General features: G+C 36.9%; 1 pseudogene; it reads right to left on the bottom strand.

The window, feature by feature from the left end:
• Positions 1-11,466: 11,466 nt before the first annotated feature.
• Positions 11,467-11,553, bottom strand: LOC115978453 (annotated as a pseudogene).
• Positions 11,554-12,954: the final 1,401 nt, after the last annotated feature.

Below are 12,954 nucleotides of genomic sequence, written 5' to 3' on the forward strand. Positions count from 1 at the left end.
CTTTTGCTCTGGACGAAGGTCAGCAACTTGAGCAGGTCTCACAATTCCTTCAGGAATAACAGGCTCAGAACCTGCAAAGCCTGTATCAATATTCAAAAAAAAAAGAAAAAAAAGAAAAGAAGAGGAAGAACAGATTTAGTCTTAAAAAAAAAAGGGAGAAAAAGAAGAACAAACCGGTTCCAGCTTCTTGGGGCAGAGCCTCTTCTTCCTGATCTCCTGACTTCCCCGAAGATTCTGGGAAGGAACATAAGGCAAGTTGAAGAAAAGGTGAAGGACCAATGGCAAAGTGGCTAAAAGAAGGGATAGATGCAGGGGGCTTCGACATATATAAAAAGAAAAGGAGGAGGAAGAAAAGGAAACACGATGGGAGTAACTTGCACTCACCTTCTGAGCTTTCTGATTCTAAAGAAGAGGCAACACTGGGAGCGGATTTCTCACTGGTTTGACCTAAAAGGAAAAGGAAAAGGAGGAACTCAAAAAAAATTGGAAAAGAAAGTAGAATATAACGCCATTTCAAGGGAACAAGGTTTACCTGTTTGTTTGGATAAAGGAGTGTCTCCCAAAGCACCTTTATCTGACAAGGACTGAGGAAACACAGTCCTAATAGGACTGGGAGTACGCTCAAGATGGGGACTTTGAGATGACGGGATCCTAGAAGTTTTGGGATCCTGGGAATCCTGGGAACCTTGCATTGGTTGCCCAGTTTCTTCGGCTGGGTCATCAGTAGGGGGCTCCTCCCCCATAACAGGAAAAACAACAGAAAGAGCTGTGATAATTTCCTCCCCCAGAGCCTTGTCAGTCATAGGAGGGGATACCTCCACCTAAAGGAAGGAGAAGAGGAAAAGGCAGTGTCAAAAGAAAGAAAAAAAAAACACAACAGCAGGAATGCAGACAACACAATGACAGAACAAAAGGGAAAGAACAAAAGAAAAAGGGGAACACATACCACGTCGTCTCCAGAAGATTGGCTCTTACCCGTCTTGTGATCAGACTTGCGCTTAGACTGCAAAGGAAATCACCACTCGTCAGCAAAAATAGAAACAAGTGCGGCAAAAAAAAAAGAGAGAAGAAGGAAAGAAGTCTTGCCCTTCTCTTTCTCTCTACAGATTCTCTGGAAGTCTTTTGCTTACTACGAGTACGCCCAGAGGGTCCTAAAGGAGGCTGGGATACCAAACCAGAGGATCCTAAAGAACCATGGACTGAGGCAGTCACAGGAACCTGGGGAAAAGAATGCTCTACCTTAGTCTTCTTCCGGGTCCTTGAAACCAAATGTTCCCTGACATCCTTGCCTTCCTGAGATGCCAAGTGTGCTTGAGGTTTTCCTGTCTTCCTACTTTTTGCCTCAGAGCCTATTTCCACACCTCCTGTACTCTCGCCAACATCAGCAGCTTTCATTTTCTTTGACTTGACATCCTTACCTTTATTTGGAGCAGTGGCAACACTTATTGTCTCTGTTGCACCCCTTTTGATGGGCACCCCAGAGGAAGCACCAATGATGAGGCTATCACCTAGCCAGGTTTCAGGAAAATCCTGTCCATAAACCACCCAACCTCCCCTGGAGGCATGCCACTCTGCAAACCCAGTCTTGCTGCTTGCAACAGCGGAAACAATCCCAGCAGTAGGAAGGGATAAACGTCTATTGGATGTAGGAGCAGAAACAATGCTAGGATTCGGGACATCCCGAACTGTACCAGTGCCAACATAATCAACAAAGGACTTTTGCACTCTCCTCCAATAACTCGTATAGCCACTAGAAGCAAAGACTCCTCTTTGGGAGTTAGGCACTACAAATTGGGGGCTCCTCCGTGACCAATAAGAAAAGGCTTGCAGCCTCAAGAAAGGATCCAAGGAAGGAAGGGATGGCACCACATCCTTAAAGACTGGAGGAATGTCCTGATCAAAACCAAATTGTCGGAGTACCCGGTGCGCTGAATAATGAGTATATTTTGGGCCACTTGAAGAAGGCACAGGAAGCCAGGAGGGGCTAATGCAGGCAAGATAAGCCAGACTGCCCTCATCACCACGGCGCAAGTCAAAGGTATTACCTGTAGAAGATAAAAAAGAAGACAACACAGAATCACATGCAAAGCCAGGACCAAACTCACGAGGGGATCTCCAATATAAACTCCCTGCTTGGTCAAACAACTCCACAAGATTGAGACCACCACCCTTCAAGCTGATACAACGAAAAATAATGGGAAAGGCATCGGTAGAATTGCCACAAAGACCCTTCACTATGTCGGGGGATCCTTGGAACTTGTCTTTCACAAACTTCAAATTCCTGCACTTAGCCAAAGTAGCTGCAGAACGGTCCCACATGAAAATCTGAAGGATAGCACAGTGAAGAGACGAAGTGATCACATAACAAGAGTCACCCTCAGCCTCATCTCCATGAAGCTGGTCCAATTGAGAATAAACATGACCCAAAAACAGAGGGGCCAAAGGATACTAGGTACCTCGAGCCAACTTAATTGCCAATGGAAAAAACGAAGACTTAACCCCGTACCTAGGGAACTCACTGAACAAAAACTTACTAAGCCAAAAAGCCAGGAAACCGACCCACCTCACTTCCTTATCTTTTTCACGAGAGAGGGTCATCACCCATCTCCCCATCCTAGCGGGCTTGCCACCAGAAGAAGCGGCGCGACCACCAAAATGACCAAATAATTTCTCTTCTACCATGAGATCCTCACCAGAAAGGTCAATATCAAAGGGATTCTCTTCACCAAACACCGGGAGGAGGAAGTTATTAACCACATCCTCCAAGGTGACTGTTAATTCACCAGTAGAAAAGAAAAAAGTATGAAGGGAAGGGCACCAACGACGTACCAGATGCCGGAGCCCTTTGGCGTCTCTGAAGCCCTCAAGGTTTCTGGAAATAGCCACTGCCTTTAGGATACCGGCGCGCTCCAGACAACCCATAAACTCAGCATCAAACAGTTCTTTGTCTACCCATATAGGCCAGCCCTGAATCTTTCCTGGAACAAAATCAAAGAAAATAGGAACCGCCTCTCGGATTCCTTGTCTGATCTGGAGATCAAAAATCTCTCTAGGGTCAGGAACTTGGGCGGAACCAGCGAAGCCCGCTTGACCAGAAAACATCCAAACGTGAGGGGATGGAGGAGCCTCACCATGAGATATATGAGGAAAAAATGCGCTGAGAGAATACCAAGGATCCCGTAAAGGGAAGGCCGGACGTTCAGTAACCTCGTGAGAATCACTCGGAGCAGAACCAGAAGAACCTTCACCCGCAGAAGGACTGGGAGTACGCTCTCTCCTCTTTCGAGAAGAAGAAGAAGCCATCGAAACAACACGCGCTCTGAGAAGAAAAAAGATTGAAAGTGCAAAAGGGAAGAAGACCAGAGTAACGGAGAAGAAGAGAAAAAAAGAAAAAAGAAACACAGAGTGAAAGACTCAGAGAAGCAAAGTGATAAGGTGAAACGGCTACAATAAAGGCGCAAATAGCAGTTGGGGAAAAACAGTTTATGGAAAGACGCGCCAGTTGCCAAGAAATTTAATTTGAAGTGATCAGCAGTTATTAATGAGGGATAACGGGAAACGAGAAAAGTGGGTAGAGGAGTTTTACCTCAAATACCCAACTGCCACGTCTCGTATAAAGAGGAAGCTGCGAGAGGTAATAATGATAAGGGAATGCAACACGCAAAAAGGAGGCAACTAAAAGCAGCAGAAAAGGGCCGGGATCCCAATTAAAAAGGAAGAAAATCCAATAGAAGTCAAAGGAAATGGGGATACCATGAGAGTCCTAGGAAACCTAAATCACTCACGCGTGGGTTTCAGGCAACCCACGAGCTCGGGGGGCTAAATGTTGAGGTCTAAAATAGGTCATAAAGAAATAAGCCCAAAAACAAAAGAACAAGTCAAGCCCAAAAGAAAAATCTCAGGCTAAGCCCAAAAGTAATAGGCACGGATGACCCATGGGAGGCAAAAGGAAGGCCCAGAGGATCCTGAAGCTCAGAAGAGGAAGAATCATCCCAAAAAGAGACCACAGCAAAATAAAAAGAAACAAGGATCCTCAAATCCCTTTAAGCACAAATAAAAAAAGAAAAAAGAGAAGACTGGGACAGATCGGTAGAAAGAAGACAGGAAAAGAAAAGAACAAGAAACGCAAGCGACCTTTCATGGCACAGACAGCAAAAGGGGCCTCGGGAAACCAGGACAAGGAAGAAAGAATGGCAACGAATGACTTTCAAAAATGGCAGAACAGGATTCCGCCCAAATAGGAAAGAAAGGAATACGCCAGAAATGAGGATACCGAGAAGGGCATACCTCAGCACGTCCCAAAGAGGATGGCCAACCAGAAGCTTTCGAAGGAATCAGAACCAAGAGAAGGAAAGAGTGAGAAAAAACGGCAAAGGGACTTACCGAGGCGACAGAGACAGAACATGCTCTGTTTGCAAAAGAACAAAACAGGGGAACCCGGGACACCCAGAAAAACTCCATTATAAAAGGAGGGGACGGGTCGTGAAGAAAGCAGCAAGAAAAAAGGAAAGAAAACACACAAAAAAAAGAAGAAACTCTCTAGGAAGAACCATCAGAAAAATCCATCCAGAAAGAAAATACTAAGGGAAGAACGAAATACTTCTTCCCGATATCCTGTAAAGGCCACTATTGCACATACTCGGATTCAACAGGAATCAAACTTTGCAAGTTTTGAAGGCTAAAATAGCCATTCAAGACTGCAATTTTTGAGCTTGATTGGACCTTGTATCACGTCCTAGTGAGCTTTCTGTAATCAAACAGATAACTTGTTAATGAAATACTGCCTCATAACTTCCAGGATCCCCACTGCACCTTTTTCTTTATCGTTTTTGCTAATCCTGTCTTTGTTCTGAATTTACGTTGCTAACATTTTTGGGCATTCTACGATATCCTTGTTTGTCATTTTTTTTTTATATTGTCAGGAGTATTCTCTGTACCTACTTGATTCTTAAACAGCTCGTTAGCTGCGGTGAGTCAAGGCCCGGTCCACCAAATCCCTCTTTTTTCATTTGGGTCCGGGATCCTTGGGCCTGAGTATCCTAAAAAGGGCACTCTCACAAAAAGCATGGCTTCAGATGTACTTCTCTTTCTCTAATTGTCTAATTATTTAGATATTGTAGGACTCGCAAGGAGAGTCCATCAAGAACATTTTCGAATTAATGAGAAATTCACGGGGAGATGTCAGAGCACTTATGATGTCATACATTGTACTTTATCTTGTATCGAAGAGGACAACGCAATATTGGGGAAATGCTGCCTTTGCTTTTATTTGTGCTAGCCGCAAATCCATGCGATACGTGAAAATATTTTTAATGATTATTTTATGATTAAAGTTATTTTAAAGTAAATTTTTTTAATAATAATTCATTAAGTATCATTTTGTGAATCACCAAAAGAAAATTCTTACCAAATAAGTTAATTAACTACCATTACTAAAAAAAATAACCAAAGATATATAACGTTAATTTATTAAATTATTCAAAAAATATTTGTCAAGAAATGATTTAAATCAGCCATCATATATATGACGTGCCCAAGAAACTTCATAATTAAATAGTGTAGAGTAAACATGGTTTTACAAAAACAATGAATTTAAATTGACATAAAAAAAAATGTAGAAAATGAAAAGAAGACAAATTTTATTGTAAATTTTTGTGCAGTTGAATATTACTCCTATACTTGTGGACTCCATATTATGGTATGTTGATTTGTTCATATATATCTAGATGAGTAAGAATGTAACTATTATTTGAATGATTATTGTGATTTATTGATACTAAGTAATAAAAAAAATAATTAAAACCTAAATTTTTTTTCCTAATATAATGGAGTAGAAGACAATTGATTGTAATTTAAAGTAATTAAAAAAATAGAGAACATACTCATAGATTCATATGTTTGTATTACCTAGGCAAACAAAGATTAATTCTTATAGTGTTTGATGACTTCTATATTCGGTGAACCGTTTTAGATAGGAATTTGATGATTATTATGCGTTAGAGTCACAAAATTTTTTGATAGTTTATTATGTTTAGACAAAGATGATGTGGATAATGAAAATAAAGATTATTTGTAATATAAGCATATTATTTGCCTTGTCATTTTTTTGGTGTGACGCACCCCAATGTGAAGTATATGTTATGCAAATCTTTATTCTTTATTTCAAATTCTGAAATCCAAGTGGTAAGGGGAAAAAAAAACTAACAACGGCTAGAACATGTTGATGAAGAAGAGGATAATGAATCAAAATTATTGTTGCCTAATATTCTTTTTACTATATTCATTGCTACAATAAATCCAATAAAACACACCTTAGGAATTTTTCATAGCATTGAGAACCCATTTATGAATGAAGTTTACTAACATAATAGTAATCTTCAACATTTGTTCTTCCTATTTATTCTTCTACATTACCATCTTTTTTTTTTTTTTTTTTTTTTTTTTTTTTGAATAATTTTTATAGTCATTTTATCAAACACATGCTTACGTTTCATTTAGCATCGAAATATAGAGAAAACCATTTTGCTTGACAGCAAATCATAGTAAAAGAGACATAAAAATAAAAAAATAAAAACACATAATACTCTAATATATAAATCAGACTTGAATATTGCTCCTATACTTGTGGACTTCATGTTATAGTATGTTGATTTGTTCATATATATCAAGATGAGTAAGAATGTAACTATTATTTTAGTGATTATTGTGATTTATTGATACTAAGTAATAAAAAAAATTAAAACCTAAATTCTTTTTTCTAATATAATGGAGGAGAAGACTATTGATTGTTGTAGGGTCACGTTTTTCAATCCAAGCCCAAGATGTATGGGACCTTGGACCAGTGAGCCCGGTACAATGAATTTGTAGAGAGTAGGTCAAAGAGCTAGGTTTTAGTGTATGGACAACAGTTAACATGGTGTTTTTCACGATCAAACTGAGATGAACTGGGTTTATCAAAGAGGGTTGGTCCTTGGCACGGTCCGAGGAGCTTTTTCTGGTGCCTCTTGTGTGATAGGGGTTCTAGCCCCCCTCATTCTGTCTCCCTTCAGCCTTTTTTATAGTAATTTCCTTCCTTTTGAATTGGGTTTCTAGTGCTGATACTTGTCCCATCAGCCCTTCCCTCAAGTTGTTGAGAGTAGTTGTAAAGGCAGAAAAGTATGGCTATGTCAGGTACAAGGCACTAAATGCAATAATGGCAGCTTTTCCCTCAGACATTTCTATTTTCTCTGTTGTCCTTTTCTGTTTTAGTACTTTTCCTGTTTTGTGGGATGACCCGGAGTGTCACTACTAGTAGCAGGTTGCTCCCTTTGTCCTCGATTACATCCATGGCCGAGGAGGGTTCTTCCCATGGCCGAGGAGGGGTTTTTCCTTGGACTGGGCCCTTGGCCCAACATAGACATTGACATGGGCTTCTCGATCTTTTACCCCCCACAATTGTAATTTAAAGTAATTAAAAAAATAGAAAACATACTCATATATTCATACGTTTGTATTACCTAGGCCAACAAAGAGTCATTCTTATTGTGTTTGATGACTTCTATATTCGGTGAACCGTTTTAGACACAAATTTTGTTATTATTATTATTATTATTATTACTACTACTACTACTACTATGATTTGCTTGACAACAAATCATAGTAAAAGAGACAAAAACACACACACACACACACACACATAACACTCTAATATATAAATCAGACTTGACATACCATATGCTTTTAAGGAACAAAGTGATATACCCACTCAAGAAATGAGCTTTTTTTTGGCAGGAGCTAAATTTAAAACCATTCATCTTTTGGTTAAGAGAGATAAAGGGCGTTTAACAGTTTATATATCATCTCTTTGATTTTATACGGATGGTGGTGGCAATTGAACAGGTATGAATTGGTTGGATTCAATGAGAAGATGAAGAGCCAAGATAGGAGGAGAGGGAGAGTCTAAGGCATTAAAGAGCATGGGAAGTTGAAAGGAATGGAGAGAGGGGGAGTTAGGGGTGTTATGGAAGCTGAAGTGAAAATTGTGGAATCGTTAAAAGACTAATAGAAAAAGAATGGAAATAAAATAATTTAGTTTATTACAAACAAAAAAAAGTAATGACATGGTCATTGATGTGACTCAACGTGAGTATAACAACAATAAATGCTATGTTTCAACTTTCAGTATTATATAGATGAGATAAAGCTTCATGGAACTCACGGGTAAAGAGAGAGATAATGAGATATATAAAATAAAGGATGATGATGATTAGTGTCCCGTGAAAATAGTTTGTACATATGGTTTGTTTGTTATTGATTGTATTTCGTGATTGAAAAGAAAAACCAAATAAAATAAATAAGTTGTATACTATTCTGAAGTTTGAAATTATTTGTAAAAGAACTATAAGAAAAACAGGTTTATAGCTGCGTTTTTGTGGCACGTTTTCAAAAAACGCTACTATAGGCAACCTATAACCGCATTTTTAACAAATGCCGCTTAAAATTCTAATCTATAGCAGCGCTTTAAAAGCGCTGCAGCAGGGAGGTCAATAGCCACGTTTTTAAGGGTCTTTTGCTGCGTTTTCAAACATAGGGCCTATTACGGCGTTCGGAAAACATTGCAACTAGCCAATTAGCTCAAACGATAAAATCTTTTATCAACAAATAAGAGATTTGAGAGTACGATTTATGAACCTCACCTACACCAAAAAGACCAATTAGTGTACTAGCATGATAATAAAAAACAATTGTCATGAAACAAACGTTACAGTGTTGGAAAATCATATCCATCTCATACATATTATGTGCAACAGAAAAACAAAACCAATATCTACTTTTAAAATGCTAGAACACATGCTCTTTTCTATTTTCTTTTTAGATTTAGGATCAAAGAATACTTACCTTGATGCAAGAAACTCCAAAGAAAATTAAATTTAAGCAACTTTGATTTTGAGATGTCATTGATCTTCACCTCAATATCCACAAGATAGCCTAAGAGAGTGTTCTCTTCCTTCAGTTTAAAAGTGAAGAACAACCAAAAACATGCAAAGATCAATCAAGAACATGTGAAAAGCATAACAATTAGCATTCTTAGATCCCAATTTACATAACAATACAAACAAAAATATTTCTAGCATTATAACAAACCTAACCTACACACAAATCTAACAAAGAAAAAAATGGGGCAAAATTCCTTCAAAATCCTAGAGGGTGGCATTGAAATAAAATCAAACTTTAAGACTCAAGAAGGCTGGATTCACAATGATATTTCTTGCATTCTCTAGAGACTTATGGTCCGTTTGGATAGAGGGAGGAAGGAGAGGAAATCAAGGGGACTAGAGTAGAGTTGGCTAAAAATAGGCTAATTTTAGGTCAAATCTACTCTACTTCCCCCCCTTTCTCTCAATCCAAATGGACCATTAGGGGATTTTACTCCAAAATCCTAGAGGAGAGGCAAGGATGTTCTCACTCACACTCTAAATCTTAGGAAGACCAAATGTATGACAAGCACTCTTTGCTACCTCTAGAGTTCTAGGGAAATGGGTGCTTTCGAATGAGAATTCACCATTTTTATAGTGAATGAGAAGGTTACTGAAGAGTGTTTGGTGAATTAATTCAGAGTTGATTTAAGTGAAGAGAAAAAAAAGGAAAATGAAGGGGGCCAAGAAAATCCTATAGCTTCCCGTAACTAACATTAGAGCCAACTTCAAAAATCATATTTCATTTGTTTCCCATCCAAAACAGGACATTCATGTGCTCAAATTTAAGCCCCAAATGTATACTTTTCAATGAAAAAAAAAAAAAAAAAAAAAAAAAAAAAAAAAAAAAAAAAAACTTAATTAAAAAATTTGCAGTTGGTTAAGTGATATTTACAAAAGAGTAAGCAAATATTGTTGTTTCTTTAAAATGAGTTTTAGCACAAATCAATGTCATTATTTTAAAATGAGTTTCTTTAAAAAGAGTAATCAAAACCTACAACTCAAGACATAATTTGTATACATTTTGGATTCAGTTTGCCAATACACATGGACACATAACGCTAACAAATATGTATGGAGTATAACTATTGTTTGCACATACTATGGTGAATTTGGTCATTAAATTTTCAACTAAAAAAGAAAAGGTCAAATTTTAAAATTATAAACTTCTATTTTTTATATATTTTAGTTAGAAAAATTATAAAGTTCTTTTAATGGATAAATTTTATAACAAATGATAAGTAGAGAGGTAATCTACCCTCAACTGCCAATGAACAAAATAATTAAGTTACAGAACACTATACACGGGTCTAAATATGACACGTCTAATTTATTGTGAATTCGTGTGTGTAGTATGTCTCCATCCTATCAAGCTCACACCTTAGGAATTTATTATTATTATTTTTAATATTACCTTGAAAAGGAAAATTTAATGAAAGCATCATTCATTTTTCATTAAACCATCACCATATATTATTCCAATATATATATATATATATATATATTATAAATTTCCTCAATGTGTTGTTTTGGTCTAGTTTAGCTTAATTGCTGAACTTTTTTATTTATAATCAAGAATAAACTTTTATAGATGAAGGAACATTTTAGAGTATTTTAATATCGATGTAGTGGTTCAAAATAAAGCTGTTCTTACTATTTTTCAAACTCAAATCTAATTAACCCTTCAATTTTTTTATTTTTTGGACGTAGCCCTTTGGACTACTCCATGGTTGGCATTAGCATCATTTTGAAATATAACAAAGTTACTTGTGCTATAAATACGTACTCTTTTCTTTTTTGTAATTCTATTGGGCAGAATTGAGGAGAAATATGCATAAAGTTTTCAATTCTACTATTATCTTTGTTATCATTTTTTCCTGTGTTTTCTGAAAACAAAGGTAAATCGTATTACAACTTTTTTATTGCATTTTTTAATTTATTTTATATTTTTTTATAATAATTAAAGGAGGAGGGATTTGAGTTGTAGATGTGTTTGTTGGAAATAGGGATGGCAATGGGGCGGGGCGGGATTGAAGGATGAGATCTTTGCCCCTATCTCGCATGGATTTTTCTTGCCCTATCCCCATCCCGCCCTGCATTATGGGAAAAATTTCTTGCCCCATCCCCGTGCCTTAAGGCCCCGCGAAGCCCCGCCCTATACTGTAAAACTTTATTTCTTGTTAATTTTCCCTACAACTATTACCAATTTTTCAAATAAAATGACATGTTTCAATAATAAAAATATACCTGAAATTATAAACAAATTTATCCTATCAAATCAAACTAATTTTTAGCAAAAATTAAATAATATTATCTAAATTTTTATATTTCATTGGCCTAAAAAACACCAAAACAAATCTCCTTTATACTAAGTACTGTGCATTATTTAATTCCTCCCATTTTGGGACTATTTCATAGAAAATGGGACAAAGTCTCAAACCTATACCTTATGTTTTTTAATAAAAATACAGAAACTAAATTAAATTGTATATAATTTTTGTGTGGAGAACGAGAACGATCAACTAGAGCTAGTACATGATTGATGCCATCATATTTGCAATCAAACCAATAGGGAAACATATTCCTTATCATCTCATTCTCCCAAAAAAAAAAAAACCTAGCTTGTAAAATAGATATGGATTTTGACAAGCATAAAGAAGCAGTGTTGTTAAACAGCCAAATGCCTACACAAAATTACAAAAACAATGACACATACACAAATATTTAGAGCCTCAAACTCGTACCTCATTAAAAAATATATATATTATGTTCATGATGAAAAGTAAGTTGAGAAGATGTATGAATCATGAATGAAACCAGTAATTCAATAGTATATAAATTTGTTTCTAATAAAGACAAAAAAGAAGAAGTTAAAATTGGTACCTTATTTCCAACTTTGCTAGAGAGAAAAAAGAGGTAGAGCCATGTTAGATAGAATAAAATAAGCTAATGATATTTTTGTTTAAATAGTAGGTTTTTAGGGTATGAAAAAATTACAATTTAACTCTTATTAATGCGGGGTGAGTAGGGGATGGGGCGGGGCAGGTCTAAAAAGTGTAAACCCATCCTCACCTCGCCCCGTGGTGTAGGTCTAAAATCTCGCCTCATCCCCACCCCACTATCTCTGCAGGATGGGGAAAACCCACACGGGACGAAGTGGGGAGGGGTGGGTCAAGCGGGGTGGGGCAAAATTGCCATCCCTAGTTGGAAATACTAGGGCTCAATACTGTCTTTAACATTAAAAATTATTCAACCTATTAAATATTAGCCATTGAAATTTTAAGAAATCAATTCTTTTGTGGTTGTAAAAATAAATTTCATACCTTTTGACTTTTAAAAAAAAAAAAAAAAAAAAAAAAAACAGTAAGTAAATTCAAGCAACCAAGCAAGACTTATGAAGTGTGTTCAGACTCACTTTACTCTAAAAAAATTGGAATTCCACCCTTAACGTTGCTTCCCTTCCGGTCAATTCCTACTGAAGTACCATCCATCTCAATGGTTTGGGGCTTGTTTTTTGTTTTGTTTTGTTTTTTTTCTTTTTTAATCTTAATAAAATATTAATTCTCATGTTTAAATATTACTATGGTTTTTTAGTGGAGTTATGGTGTGCCTTTGTATTAGAACCTCTTTCCCTCTCATTTGTGTGTGTGTGAGTTTTGATTCACCTAGGTTGAGCTTGAATTGAGAGACTTGAGACGGTGGGGCCTGAGAGTGAGAGCCATCTCGCAGTAGCTCATGTTGGTGGCTTGTGGTAGTGGTGACTGGAGGTTTGTGGAGGAGTAGTGGAGGTTCGATGAGGAGAGAGAGCTGTGTAGAAGAAAAAAATGAAGAAGGAAAAGAGAGAGCGCATAGGTTAGAGAGAGTGATTAAGGCCAATTGATTTTTGCATAAAGACAGATTGTGATGAGACTAGTCATATGAGTGGGTCCCACTCATTTGCTTAATTTTACAAAATTTCACTAAAACTCAATTCTCATCACTAGAAAACATCAAAACATTG

This window comes from Quercus lobata, chromosome 2, assembly GCF_001633185.2.
Source record: "Quercus lobata isolate SW786 chromosome 2, ValleyOak3.0 Primary Assembly, whole genome shotgun sequence".
Taxonomy (NCBI): domain Eukaryota; kingdom Viridiplantae; phylum Streptophyta; class Magnoliopsida; order Fagales; family Fagaceae; genus Quercus; species Quercus lobata.